Raw genomic sequence first — 16,058 nt, 5'->3', positions numbered from 1 at the left:
AGTAACTGAGATCATAAAACCATTAGAGAGTATTTAAGTATTCAAGGTAAAAAGGGCTTAAAGAGGTCCCAAAGTACTTGCAGACAATTGCCATTCAGTATAGAGATCTGAACTGACAGGGAATGGGGCTGTCACAGTGCTGGAGATTACATAGTAACAAAGATTCTGGTGTATTGCACTATTGTATTGTTTGTTATGTAGCACTTATCCCTTGAGGGCTGCTAGTTAATGGATGTTCCTCTGCACTCACCTGACCCTGAGAATTATCCAACCCACTGGACACCTTAGGTTCCAACATTTCAAATATAATCTCCAAGAACACAATGACACAATGAAAATACTATTTTGTTATTTTACTTCAAAAGATTAATCAAATCGGGTGCTGAAGTCCCTATCCTAGCAGGGCCTTGCTAAGTCTTCCCTGGCAGTTGGAGCTCTTATCACTATTCAGCGTGATATTTGTAATCCCAGGGTCATAGTGTATGTGTGATCCTATCTGCAGTCAAGGATGGAGATTTATACTTGTGAGTTGGATGTCACCAGGCACTCTTCCGTTTTAGTGTCCATTTGTGTTTATCCTGCAACCCAGGCGATGCGCTCTCCAACGCTCCTGTGTCACTGGGAGTGATCGGTACTCGGCTATCCCGGTCAGTCAGTTCAGCTTCACCCACTATCTACTCAGCTCCACGGGATATATCACCGCTGTGTGATTACCAGCATCCGCACCGCTGAGGATGGGCTCTGCTCTCACTAGGCCTCCATCACCAACAGTGTCCCTCCACACCTCTCCGGCTGGTCTGTCCTCGCTGAGTCCTGGAAGCAAGAGAGCGTGAATTCTGTGAAGCAGATAGATATATAATCTCTCCCATGATCCTTCACTCTCCCATGGCTCCCTGGGAGAATAGTTCCTCCGGCAATCCAATCAACAGTCTGCCTTCAGTCCTCAACTATATCTCCCACAATCCAGTTCATCCATTTCTGGAAAAAGCCGATCCTCCCTTGTAGCAGCCTTAACCACTTAAGCCCCGGAAGATTTTACCCCCTTCCTGACCAGGGGGTTTTTTGCGATTTTTTTACTGCGTGACTTTGACGGACAATTGCGCGGTCGTGCGACACTGTACCTAAACGAATTTCACGTCCTCTTTTTCCCACAAACAGAGCTTTCTTTTGGTGGTATTTGATCACCTGTGCGATTTTTTGATCATGCGCTATAAACAAAAAAAGAGCGTAATTTTTGCAAAAATAACAATATTTTTCACTTTTTTTTATATGAAATTGCCCCCCAAAAAAATGTAAAAATCAAAATTTTTTAACATTTTCAGCCAAATTGTTTTACGCTACATATGTTTGGTAAAAAAAATCGCAAAAAGCGTATTTTGATTGGTTTGCGCAAAAGTTATCGCGTTTACTAACAAAGGGAAAGATTTTTGTCATTTTTGGTGTTTTTTTTTTTTTAACGTGTAATGGCGGCGATCTGCGATTTTTTTGCGGTACTGCGACATTGCGGCGGACAGATCGGACCTTGACTGACATTTTTGACACTTTTGGGGGTACCAGTGACATTACTGCAGTAATCAGTGCTATATATATGCACTGTTACTGCAAAAATGACACTGGCAGGGAAGGGGTTAACTGTATTGGACAGGGAGGGGTTAAGTGTGTCCTAGGGGCGTGATTCTAACTGTAGGGGGACAGGTCCCCTAGTGTAAAAACAAAGATCAACGGTTCTACATAGTAGAACCATCTGATCTTCATTTTTACACAGGGGAGAATGACAGGCGGCTTGTTTACATAAGCCGCTCTGTCTTTCTCCCGCTGTACCAGCGATCGTAGTGTGACCGGCGGACATCGGGTCCGCCGGTCACACGCCCGCACTCCTCTGTGAACGAGCCGAGGCGGGCGCGTGCCTCGGCGGGCGCGTGCCTCGGCCGCGCTCGCCCGCTATTGGCTCTAAAAGGAGTGACAGGCGAGCGACGTAGACCTACGTCACTCTGCCTGGCCGGGGCTGACTGCCGCAGTAAATATACTGTGAGCAGTCGGCAACCGGTTAAAGGAGCACTCTGACAACATCAATAATAACGGTAAACCGTAATGTATATATTTGCAGCATGTATGGCACTTTTCCACTGCAAGTACCGGCTCGGCTCTACTCGGCCCTGCTTGGCCCTGCTTGGCCCGGTTTGCTTTTCCACTGCTGGTACCGCATGGTACGGTGTTGGAACGGTTCGGTACGGTACGGTATGGTTTGCTTTTCCACTAAAGTAGTACTAAAGTTAAGTGGGTGGGATAACAACGGGGTGGGTGGGATTCTCTGACCAATCAGTGGCTAGTAGTGACTGCATGCAAAAGATTGTGGGATATGGTACCAGTTTGGTACCTGTTGGAACCACAATCGAGTAGGTACTGTTTTTTCAGAGCCGTACCGTACCGTTCGGTTCCATGCAGTGGAAAAGCGCCGCCGTACTGTACCGTACCGAACCGTTCCTACACTATACCATGCGGTACCAGCAGTGGAAAAGCACAAAAGCGGCCGAACCGTTCGGTTCCATGCAGTGGAAAAGCGCCAATATATATATATGGTAATCCAGGCTTGGCAACAGTTAGTGTGCTATATTTCAACAAACTGATCGGGGATGCAGGATGACATTATTAATCAAATATAGTCATCACTATACTTAGCAATTACAACACCCAGGATCCCTCTTTTGGTTTGTTTGCAAACACCAGGCAACCAGGGAACTAGGGTTTATGGCAGTAAATTTACAGAATTTTTGTTTGCCAAACAACAGATGGGGATTTGGACAGGTAAACTGGTCAAATATGACCAGTTTGTTCACCTGTTTTCTGAACTGCGAATAGGCTGGTTTGGGTGGAACCCATGTTCAACCTGAACCCGATGCTTATCCCTAGTAACATAGTTAGTCAGGTTGAAAAAAGACACACATCCATTTAGGTCAACCATAAATAAAAAAGCCTTCATATACAGAACCCTACACTCACAGTTGATCTAGGAGAAGACAAAAGAAATCCTTGAAAAGCATTGTCCAATTTGCACCAAAAATATCCTTCCTGATTTTAAAGGCAAGTGGATATTCCCTGGTTCAACAATCTCTGGTGTTATTACATAGAAATGTTACAAGTTATATTCTGTGCATTTAGTAGAGAACCCTACTTTTTATTTTAAATAATCATCTGAGCTGGGTAAAACTAGTTTCTTAGGTAGCCTGTTCCCAATGTTTAAAGCTGTTATGAAGAAGCCTTTCTGTATGTAAAGATTAAACTTTTTTTCCTCCAGATGTGAGTCCCCCATGCTCTTTGCAATGACCTTAAAGTGAATAAGTTTTAACCAATTTCCTAAATCACTATATGGAACATTTGTTGTTTATACTTGATGATCACACTCCCCCTTAAAATGCTTTTTCTCAATGTAGAATGTACCCTTTTTGTGAACAAGTGCCCAAAACTGAACTGGATTTTCCTAATGGGGTCTTACTAATGATTTGTACAAGGGCAAAATTATGTCTCTTGCTCTAGAGTTTATACCTCTTTTAATACCTAAAGGTCATTCTAGATGACTGACTTCCCAAGTGCATAACCTAAATCTAGAGTTCATTTTGGGGAAATATATTAGCCATCTTTTGGTAAAATATAAAGGATGAGGTTGCACCAAGTAAATAACATTTTTTTACTAAAACTTTATTTATATTACATAGGGGACAATAAGACCCTTTCATGTAATAATGTCTTTTTGACAGGTTCTCTTTATTGAGACATCAGGTGATGTCTCCCCTGCCATCACTCTCTCCATTAGCTTCTTCCTTGGGAACAAAGGCCAGGGAAGGTGACACCCAAAACCCGAAGTGACATTACAGGTGGAACAGCAGAGTTTGGGAAGCATGGTCAGAGGAGGGGGTCATATGGAGGGCCACACTTTCGAGGGTCAGAGAAAGTGATTAGGTAAGCTGTACAGTCTTATGCATTTACAAGAGTGCTCTGCTCATGTGTGTAACCTTGTGCATTTCTGTTTCCAGCAGTCATTTTAACCTTTCTTCATTAGAACAGATGTTCTCTGCAACCACTTGCGGATGACTAGCCTCCCTGGCGGTATCCCCGAGCGTGACTCGGGGTGGATTTTTTAGGTTAGGATCGGTATCCCCGAGTCACGCTCGGGGTGGATGTGCAGAGCGCGCAGCGCTGTCTCTTACCTTCTCCTGGCGATCCAGCGATGATCTCCCATTGCTGTGATCGCCAGCCGAGATCCCCGCCGCTCGTCCGTCGGTGTGACGACTTCCTAGTTCCATGCTGCATGGGAGCAGAACTGGGACGGAAATTCAAACGTTGCACAAAACACAAACAAATAACACATTTATATTATATATATATATATATATATATATATATATCTATATATATATATATATATATATAGATATATATAGATATATATATATACACACACACACACACACATATACTGTATATATATATATATATATATCTATATCTATATAGATATCTATATAGATATATATATATATATATATATATATATATATATATATATATATATATATATATATATATATATATATATATATATAACGCATGAATTATAATCTAATCAATAATATAATTTTATTATATATATTATATAATAAAATTATATTATTGATTAGATTATAATTCATGCGTTTGTGTTTCAAATTTATCTCATCTGGGATGTCTACTAGACTCTTGTTTTGGTCAGGTTTAAGTCAGTAATTACTAAGAATTGTAGGCCTATAATACATAACGCCAAATTTCCATGAAAAAAATTCTATCGCTTTTGGTACATAATTCCTGACATAATCATACCGCCAGGGAGGCTAGCAGATGGTGAAGACTCAACGCTGATCCTCACATCAGCATATGAGATGCCATACACCTTGTGCATGAAAAAGTATCCAGTGGTAAATATATACCCATATACTGCCACTTTTCCTATGACTGTTGTTTTGCTTGTGGCCTTTAAGATTACTTTGCGGTAGGAAGCATTTAAAACTCTGTAGTGTATTAATATTTGATTTACTCAGCAGAAAGGGAGAACATACAACTGCAGGAAAAACAATTCATAGCATACAAAGTATTACAAAATATGCCTACAACATGCACAAGCTAATTATCTTTTCTAGCAAATAGGCATGTTCCATGTATGTGATAGGCATAAGTATGCTAATAAGCTACTTAACTTGGGTTTCCTAGTGATGTAGAGTCTTCTTAATGGCTCCTTGCTCCAGCACAACTACTTTCTCATCTGTCTTCCAACACAACTTCCTCTCTGTTCCAGCACAACTGTTGGTCATTTGTTCCTCAAGCACATGGCTGTCCAAAGTTATTTTCCCCTCCCCTCACTTTCTGCTTTCTCATTTCCTGCAGGGAGCTTCACAGGGTAGCCCAGCAAGTTCCATAGTATATCAATAGGAAAGGCCTAGCTTCTAAAACCACAGCACACAGTCTTAAAATCTAACAATTCACATATATCTATGCTATAAAAATCACCATAAAATAGCCACAGCAACACAACTGTATAGTGTATGTTTTTGTTAACATACCTTTTGTCCTAGAGCAATGATTTTATTTTTTTATTTTTTTTTACTTAAATGTTGACATACACATTGGATAGTGAATGTCACTGGAACAGAAGACAAAAAGGCAGATTTATCTGGATGTGCAATGTGCATGGGCAAACTAGGACCATACTATACACAGTGAACAACAAAGTACCATCAGCATAAAAGTTTAATTGATCTCAATGACTATGTGTCCTCCATATAAGCAGCCTTGCTATGCAAGCAAAATTCTACCTCTTACAATACAGAACTTCTGTCAATTACCAGAAATGGGATGCCAGAAATCTGACTTGTATCTTAGTGGGACTTCTAGGAAAATCAGTGAGCCAATCACACAAGCAGGAAATTATGTTTTTTGGGGGTGTACAGAACACCTCCAGGTAGCCATATTGAATTGCATTTTCAGAAAATTACAACAGTTGCAGATTGAAAAGGAAAGGTACTTTTTAATAACTTTAAATTACAATTGCGATTTGTGTCGCTATTTTATAAACGATATTGTTTTTCTTTATTTTCTATTTTTTTCCCCCACGGAAGTGGAGTTACCCTTTAAAGTTCTTAAAAATCTCGAATTAATTGCCAAGCATCTAGATGGTAGTGATTGTGTGGGTTTGAATATGATCTGTTTGGTGTTATTGTTCAGAAACTCAAATCTCATCTCTGGAACAGGACAGCTAATGTGCTGAAACAGCACCTGCCAATCATTCAACTCAAGATTCACTAAAGGAGTCCACATTGGATCATAATTAATGGTCCTGTGAATGTCTTTAAGGAGCAGAGCAAGGTTACTGTTCAAAGAATCGTCGTTTTAGATACACACGGATATACTGCTGTATATTATTATATACTATTAACAAGTGTATCTATTATCTCATATTTCAGTTACATGAACACAAGCTCATTGTTCTCAAGTGAATACAATATGTTTGCTAATCTGTAGATGGCAAAGATTGGCATTAACAGATCAATATTACATAAACAAATTATTCCTACTCACCATACTTGTATAAAAGAAACTGGGAGTGACCATCTTTACCATTTTTTTTCTAAAGATGTGTGTATATTAGTATGTGTATTGTGTGTATGTGGTCTTTATGTCTCTTTTTACAAAGTAAAAACCAACAAAACTCTGAAAAAACATAGCTGAAGAAATTATATTGTACCAGGAATACATCTTGGCATTTAAAGCTGATGTCCAGCTTTACTTTCACTCTAAATAGTTGGTTTGGGCCACAATGGCCCAAATGAACTATTTCCTACACTAACATGTGATCCCACTAAGCATGCTGTATAAACTGTATGTAAACACCGTGTTCTGAGTGTGAGATGGACCTTCCTGGCTCACAACCAAAACAAAATAGAGTCAGGCTGAGCTAGGTGAAACAGAAGGTGGGAAGCAGAGCGAGGTGAGAGAAGAGGGGACAGAGCTGAGCACAAACAAATATGTGTAGACTGGAGGGCACATGTGATCTTAGTGCCATCTTGTCTGGTCCACACAGACTGAAGGGCATATGAGAGCTGAGAGCTGGCTGGGAATCTGTTACTAAATCTGTGATTGTCCTAAAAAATTTGGACAGTAGCTTAGCATTCCCACAGCATGGCACAGTGTTCATGCAAGCATTACCAGATTGTGAATGTAAATGGTTTGCGGAAAATCAGTTTAAAATTGTAAGGACACACAGGAGGACGCAAACACCCTAAGGAAGGGGGCTGGTCTCCCCGAAACATGTCAGCTTTTCAACTACAGAGATCTGGATATCAACTATTCTGGAGTTGTGATTTGATGTGCTTTGATCTTCTCATGTTTGTGAGTATATTTTGGCTTTTTATTCAATAAAAATGGCGTTGGTGGTAATGCACTAGGCATTTATGTCCTGTGCTTTGAAGATTCCCCGTTCGAGGACAGCAGAATTGCTTTAAGCATTCCTACACAGAGGCAAGGAGTTGTTCCATGCTGAATTATTGCACAACATGTAAGACAAAGAACAACAAAATTCAAGCAAGAATACACATTGATTTAATATTTAGACAAAATAGTTTAGCCCAGATTATAACTTTAAAGTTTTCAGATCATTTAACAGTAAAGGTAAAAGAGACAATGACTGACAAGATAAAAATTAATATATAAATAATACATACCGAAAAGCTAAAAATATTGTACATGTCCTATTTCAGAGAACATTGCATGGTAAATGATACCATATGTGTACAATGAACACAATATTACCAATATAATTCAATGTGTAGCTGAGACATCTCCTATTTCTTTAAATTAGAACCAACTTTTAGAGGAGAGAATCCCTTCTTTGTATTTCTACTGTATTAGATCCAGGTCAAATTCTCAATGTTACATGCAGTAAAAAACCCATATGGAATTGACAAAAATGCCCACAGAAATTAGATTAACATAAAAAAAGAATTCAAGCGATTACTTCACCTAAATTCAACCTTCGCCTTAAAGCTGCTTTCACATCTTTATTTTTAAGCTATAGATCAGTGGGTTGAGCAGGGGGGTGGCAGCTGTATTAAATAATGCATTCACTTTCTTTGATTCCTGTGCACCTGTTGAATTTGGTGTCAGATATTGACCAACAAGAATCATATAGAGAAAGATGACCACTGTGAGGTGTGAAGAACACGTGTAGAAGGCTTTACGTCTTCCAGTGTTTGAACGGATCTTCAGAATGGTTGCCATCTTAAAGCTATGAAAAATGAGGGTCAGAAGAAATGGGATGATAGTGAAAAGAAATAAGCCTTCAAAGAAAAAAAAAAAAATATCCATCACAGAGGTGTCACTGCAAGTTATTTCCATCAAGGGGACAATGTCACAGCAAAAGTGATTGATTTCAATGGATGAGTAGAAAGAGAAACTAGACAATATGCCCTCCAGAGGAGCAACAATTAAAAAACCCAACACCCAACACAGAGAGGCCAAGGTGGTACAATTCCTATGGTTCATACTCGACTGGTAACTCAAAGGGTTACAGATGGGTACATAATGATCATAACTCATTGCTGTCAATATAAATAGTTAATGGACTAAAAAAGAACCAGACATGAAGATCAGTGCCATACAACTTAAAAAGGAAATAGTTTTATCCCCTGTAACAAAGCTTGTGAGATCCTAGGTAATATTGTTGCAGTGCAAGACATATCCACAATGGACAAGTTAGCTAAATAGAAGTACATGGGGGTGTAAAGACGAGAGTCCATACAGATCAGTAGAAGAATGATCATGTTACCACCAAGAGTGAAGAGGTAAACCAAAAAACTAAAATAAAAATTGGAATTTGTATTTCAAGAGTATCAGAAATTCCTTTAATAAAAAAATATCCAGTCATGGTTTTATTTAAAAACATTTGCATATCTGATTATTGGGATCTGAAAAGTGGAAAATCATTGACATTTAACTTATGGTTTATTGTGGTGTGTTTATATAATTTTAATCAATTTACTAAAAATTACCGCCATTGTAATTGAACAAATTTTCCAATAGTACGCTCAAAATGAAAGAGACGCAAATGGTCTCAAAGCTCATATGTCCACTAGACCACCGGGGAACGACATATGAGCTTCGAGACCATTTGCGTCTCTTTCATTTTGAGCGTACTATTGGAAAATGTGTTCAATTACAATGGCGGTGAACTTTTGAATACTGCATGATAATCCATGTGCCCAATTTTGCCAATTTTGGTGAATCAACTGCACATTCATTATAATCAGCTTGGCTGTCACCCTCTCTATGGGTCAACTTTAAGAGGTTGGATGTCTCGGTTCCCCTCCCCCTCTGTGCTCGCTTGGGTGGCGTCACCTTTATTGCCTCCACCTTCGGCATAAGAAATGGTTCAGGTCATCTCAAGAAATGTTCACTCTCGAGAAATGTCTATGAAAACTCCTGAAGAAGCTATTATGAAGATGGCGAAACATGTAGAGTTGATATTTTCGAGTGCATTTTCTTGATTTTATCATTTTATATTGATGTACTGTCTTGTCCTCACCTCCTATGTGTAATAAAATGTATAATTTTTGAGACTTCAGATTTTTCTCCATCATTTTGCACCGTTAAAAGTCCCACTTTACCCCCCTCCATTGTAGCTCTTCTATCAGATAGTTTAAATGGTATTGACAATGACTGGTGTACATTTCCAGTTACTTCTTCCAACAGAATGTCCTAATTTTCCCTAATTTTCCCAGGATATGACCTTACTGCCTTACCAAAAAAAGCAGAAGTCCCAGTTCAGCCAGAGGATTTTCATAATTTCAGTGTTTTTTGCTTCCAGTTAGTTTTGCATAAGAGCGAGGGTATATATAAGATTTGATCCCCAAGCAACACATGACTTTGTGCTTGTTAACAAGGGTTTCTCCACCAAGTACTGAGGTAAGACATTTCTTGTAGTTGGTGACCAGGTTTGCACACATTTCAGGAGGGATTTTGGTCCACTCTTCTTTACAGATCTTCTCCAAAGCCTTAAGGTTTCTTGGCGAGTTGAGGCAATGTCAAAGAGCCCAATTTAGGTTGCATCTGATCCCAGCACTTTCTCCCAATCTTTCTCTGTATCATTTAGATGTTCATTGGCATGACTGTACATATGCCTTCTTGAGGAGGGGGACTTGCTGTGTTTGGAGGAAGAAAAATGCTGACTATGACCCTAAGAACACCATCCCTACAGTCGAGGACAGAGATGGAAACATTATGATTTGGGGCAGTTTCTGTGCTAAAGGTACAGACTGACTTTGCCGCATTAAGGGGCCAATAGATGGGGCCATGTATTGTAAAATCTTGGATGAGAACCTTCTTCCCTCATCCAGTACACTGAAGATGGGTCTTTCAGCATGACAAAGACCCAAAACACACCGCCAAGGCAACAAAAGAGTGGCTCAAGAAGAAGCACATTAAGGTCATGGAGTGGCCTAGTCAGTCTCCAGACCTTAATCCTATAGAAATTGTATGGAGGGAGCTGAAACTTTGAGTTGCCAAGTGACACCCAAGAAACCTTAAGGATTTAGAGAAGATCTGTAAAAAGAGTGGACCAAAATTCCTCCTAAGATGTGTGCAAACCTGGTCACTAACTACAAGAAACGTCTTACCTTTGTGCTTGCCAACAAGGGTTTCTCCACCAAGTACAAATTCATGTTTTGCTTGGGGATCAAATAATTATTTTACTCACTGAACTGCAACTCAAATAATAACACTGTATAACATTTGTATCATGTGTTTTTCCTGGATTTTTGATTGATATTCTGTCTCTATCATTTAAAATACACCTACAATAAAACTTATAGACCCTTAATTTCCTTGTAATTGGGCAAACATACAAAATCTGCAGGGGATCAAAAATCAATAAAAATAAGTTAAAAAAAAAAATCTGCAGGGGATCAAATAATGGCTTTTTTTACATTTTTAATTTTTTTTAGTTTTTTTAATTTTTAATATAATAACTGTGTCAAACAATTACCATATTAAACAGAGACAAATTGCTGTCTACCAGTTGCAGTGACAGCTGCAAGCTGAAATATATATATATTTTTTTCTAATAAAGCCTTATAAAGAATAAGTTAGCACTGGCAGGGCTGTGTGATCTATAACATATCTGCCAGTTGCTAGTAAACATTGCCTTGCACTGACAGTAGCAAAGGATTGATGTGCCAGCTGCATGAATGGCAATAGAACATTCCTCGCAATTAGGCCCTGTTCACATCTAGGCGTTGCTATTTTTACAGGTGTTTTTTTAGGCGTTTTTGCAGTGTTTTTATGCAGTGACGTGGATTTTGTTTAAGGCGACAGAAAGCTCAGATGTGAACAGGGGCCATTGAAATGAATGAGATTTGTCTTGTTGGGCATTTTAAGAGCTGAGGCTTAGAGCAGAAAATCGCCCAAAATTGCCTAAATGTAAACGGAATCTAACAATGATCAGTCAGCTGGCAGCTGGGTGATCATTTTGTCAATGCAGTGAATGCTTACTAGCATCTGGCAGATCTATCATAAAGTCCCACCAGTGCTGACTAATCATAAAGGTGTGGGAAAAAGTTTACTTCCAGCCACATTTGGTATTCCGATACATATCTTCTGTGCTGACCCCTCCCCTTGCTGTGCTGAATAATGGCACTGGTGCAACTTCTGAAAGTTGCCAGAACTGTCAATAAGCGCTCATTGATTATTTGTCTCCTTGTCTCATACAACAGTGGGGGGGGGGGGGGGGAGAGGGAGTGCTCTGCCCAACTAATTGCTCAGCTTAAGCACTTCATAGAAAGATGGCCCACAAGCACTTTGTCCCCTGGGGGGATTAAAGTAGAAAAAGTCTGGTGAAGATTTTGTATAGTCTTTCATGTGATCAGTGTATCATATTTGACATTGGAACTGTGATTAGAAACCACTTAACTGGCTCACTTAACTTGACACCTAGCAGCTACCTGAAGCCCTGTTCCATGGCATTCTCGCTGTAGTTGTCATTCCTCTCTCCCACACTGCGGTGCATGTGAAATGTGTGGATCGGCAGTGCACTGCCTCTTTATTGTTTAGTGTTTTGTGGTACCCGTGGTACCCACCGCCAGGCCCCCCTCTATGATTTTCAATGGTCTGAGAAAGAAAGCAACAGGAGTTCTAAAATGTGCACCATAGCAACCAGCTCGCCCCAGGTGCGAAATCACATCCTGCCTTGTGTCCTACAGTGGCTCTCCTCACCTACTGGAACATTGGACTTAGTTTCCCCACTGACTACACACTGTTTGCCCTCACAAGTGGCTCTTCTGATGGACGGCTTCCATCCAATGTGGCATGCCTGCAGATAAGCTCTTTATTTTTATATTTCTGTGAGTTACATTTGGCTTTTTAATTGTAATAAACCCATTGATGCTGCAATTAGCTGGCGCCCCCTTGTGTTCCTTTTTTGTAATTTCAGAGATTTGTTCCTGTCTCAGATGGAGATGCCTACTGAAGTACAACACTCTTCCTATGGAAATTTTATGAACTGCTTATGATCATTTTATGAACTACCTATGCTACACAAGCGTATCTTTACATTCACCCAGGGTATAAAGGCTAACTCATGTGGATGGTGCATTAGCATTTGTCTGCGCCACAATTTTCGATTGTTGTTTGTCCTACTAGATCTGTGAGTTACTTCCAACGCATACACTCGGCCCCAATGATTAGAATTACTCTGGCCAGTGGGAGGGATTTGGAGAGACTGAAGAATATTTTAATAAATATATATATATACGTGTATGTATATCTGCGCTAATGGATGTGGTAAGAAATAATAAATAAACTACGTGAAATAGTGAATAATACACGTGAGGTTGCTGATCCTTTAAAAGGTGTCGTGCCTTAAATCTTATACATATGTGTAAAAAGGGCGCTTCCACTATGAAAACCTAATATGTGTAAACAGTAACATAAACCCATATATATATACACACACAATATCAAAGTTCAAAAATCAATAGAAATCAAAATCAATAAAAGTCCATCATATTGGTGAAATGAAAAACAGGTGCACTAGATGAGCAACAATGAGACAGCCCTCAAAACAGGAATGGTTTTACTGGGTGGAGGCAAATTGAATTTTTTTTCCCCTGCTCATCTTTTCTGACTGTTTTTCACTAGTTTTGTATTTGGATAGTCAGTGTCACTACTGGTAGCATGAGGCAATACCTGAACCTTATAGAGGTTGCACAGGCAGTCCAACTCCTCAAGCATGGCACATCAATACGTGCCATTGCCAGGTTTGCTGTGTCACAAGTCTCAAGAACATGGAGGAGATTCCAGGAGACAGGCAGTTACTCTAGGAGAGCTGGGCAGGGCCAAAGAAGGTCCTTAATGCATCAGCAGGACCGGTATCTGCTCCTTTGTACAAGGAGGAACAGGATGAGCACTGCCAGAGCCCTACAATATGACCTCCAGCAGGCCACTGGTGTGAATGTCTCTGATCAAACAATCAGAAACAGACTTCATGAGGGTGGCCTGAGGTCCTGACGTCCTCCAATGAGCCCTGTGTTCACTGCCCAGCATCAATGAGCTTGATTGGCATTTGCCATTTAACATCAGAATTTGCAGGTCCACCACTGGTGCCCTGTGATTTTCACAGATGAGAGCAGGTTCACCCTGAGCACATGTGACATACGTTAAAGGGTCTGGAGAATAAGTGGAGAATGTTATGCTGCTTGTAACATTGTTCAGCATGACCTGTTTCGTAGTGGGTCAGTGATGGTCTGTGGAGGCATTTACATGGAGGGATGCACAGACCTCTACAGGCTAGACAATGCAATCCTGACTGCCATTTGGTACCAGGATGAAATCCTTGGACCCATTGTCAGATTCTATGCTGGTGCAGTGGGTCCTGTGTTCCACCTGGTACACGACAATGCCCGGCCTCATGTGGCAAGACTATGCAGCTAGTTCCAGCAGGATGAAGGAATTCATACATTGAATGGCCCCCACGCTCGCCTGACCTAAATCCAATAGAACACCTCTGGGATATTATGTTTCGGTACATCTGGTGCCGCCAGGTTGCATCTCTGTCTGTTTAGGAGCACAGTGATGCCCTGGTCCAGATCTGGGAGTACCATTTTGAGTTGCTGCAATGAAATTTCAGCAAAATTGACTAGCCTGCTGTATCATTTTTTCACTTTGATTTTTGGGGTATCTTTGAATTCAGCCCTCTGTAGGTTGATAATTTTTATTTCCATCAAACAATGTGGAATCCTTTCATTCCTAACACATTGCTCAGTCAATATCAGTATAGATATCCAGCATGACATTTTTCTCCATTGAGACCTGATCTGTTTTCAGGGTGTTCCTTTATTTTTTTTGAGCAATGTTTATATGAGTTTTTGCTACTGTTTACACATATTCGTTTTTTTTTATAGTGGGAGCGCCCTTTTTACACATATGTATATGAAGAACCTTTTCGCTTCCTGCGCTGTCCCTTTAACTAGTTTTCCCCTAGATTCAGGGTTCAGGTGCAAAATGGGGGCTTATCTGGGATTTCCTGTTCTGTGAGTAAAGAACAATAGCTACCACATACCCAGAAGCCACCATGGAGCCCACTACAGCTGCCCAGGGGTGCACAGAGAAAAATGCTCTCAGTATAGTTCTGGATGTCCCTTGTGTTGCCTGGGAAGAGGAATAGATTTGACAGGAAGTAAAGGCTTCAGCTCCAGAACAATGGGTGTCCGTGCTGGACCGTAAAGTGGACCAAGCAAACTCCAGCACCTACATACTGTTATAGTGGAGATACACACCCAGGGCTGGTGCAAGGATTTTTGACATCCTAGATGAAACCTCATTTTGTCACCTCTCCCCCTTGGCTTCACCCCTGACTCCACCCCCTTCACCCTGCCCATGTATATGCAAATTATTAAATTTATAATTTGTTATACCATTGGTGCTACACTTTTTATGTTTGCCCTTTTTTACAAATCCAGTATACTGCTTGTTTGTGAAAGCTGCCATCCAGATTTTTTAGATCACAGCGCAGAGACCTTTTCTGTTATTATTTATCTGCTACTGTTTATTACTGGTTCCATTTTGCTGTTGTAAGGTTCTTTAATTCCTAATTAAAGCATTCAGAGATTCAGCTAACAGTGAAGAAATTATTTGCAGAAAGTGATCTACAAAATACATTTAAGACAGTAATAAAATAAAAGTGTATTAAATAAAAAGTACATCTTGCTGGGTTTTTGAGCCAATACAGTGTATGGATCATTTGCATAGTGAGTTCAATCTGATATGGCAGAGCCACTGTTCCTAAATAACTATTAGTATTCCTTCACAGTTTTGATGGTAAAATGAGAGCTCAGAGTTATCAAATACAAAAGCTCTTAAAGTGGTTGTAAATCCTATTCATGAAATCTGACCTATGCACATATTTCTGTAGTGTTTACTTATCTCTCTCCAAAGCTCTAAGTGCAGTGTCTTTCTGCTGCTTCCTTCCTCTGTTATCAGCATGATAACTTCTGAAAAATTCTCAGACACAGGAGATAAAAGCAGCTGAAAATTTGTGTCGGGGAGGGTGCTTAGAGATAGATTAGCAGAGAGCTGGTCTATTCACAGTAGAGCTCTGCAGGTTTCTTTGTTCCTCTGCCTATGTGGAATGGAGGTGTGTGCCTATCCAACAATCAGCTCACACAGTGTATGGCCAGACTTCCCTCCCACTGCTAAATGAGGAAACAAGATTTGTAACACGATGTGCACTTTCTAAACAGTGTAAAAAGCTGAAGACAGCAGATTTGCAAGTAAAACTTATGTAGAAGGATTTGTTTCATCTATGTGTATCATCTGAGGCTATTCACTTCACTCGGTATATGTGAGGGTTTACATCCACTTTAATGTCTGAGGGGAATGTTGAAGGTGTACACTAACACTAACACTAACACTAACACTGTTCGGTTCGCACCAGAACATCTCGAACAGGGAAAAGTTCTAGCGAACATGCCAACTCCATTAAA

General features: G+C 40.1%; 1 pseudogene across 1 annotated transcript; it reads right to left on the bottom strand.

The window, feature by feature from the left end:
* Positions 1-8,029: 8,029 nt before the first annotated feature.
* Positions 8,030-8,950, bottom strand: LOC309560486 (olfactory receptor 8D1-like; annotated as a pseudogene). The gene has a single exon. The product of its transcript is annotated as an olfactory receptor 8D1-like (transcript).
* Between the last annotated feature and the right edge of the window lie 7,108 nt (positions 8,951-16,058).

This window comes from Pelophylax lessonae (assembly GCF_965119305.1).
Source record: "Pelophylax lessonae genome assembly, chromosome: 7".
NCBI classification, from domain to species: domain Eukaryota; kingdom Metazoa; phylum Chordata; class Amphibia; order Anura; family Ranidae; genus Pelophylax; species Pelophylax lessonae.
Note: the sequence above shows the minus strand (reverse complement) of the source record. Positions and strands in the feature narration are given on the sequence as shown.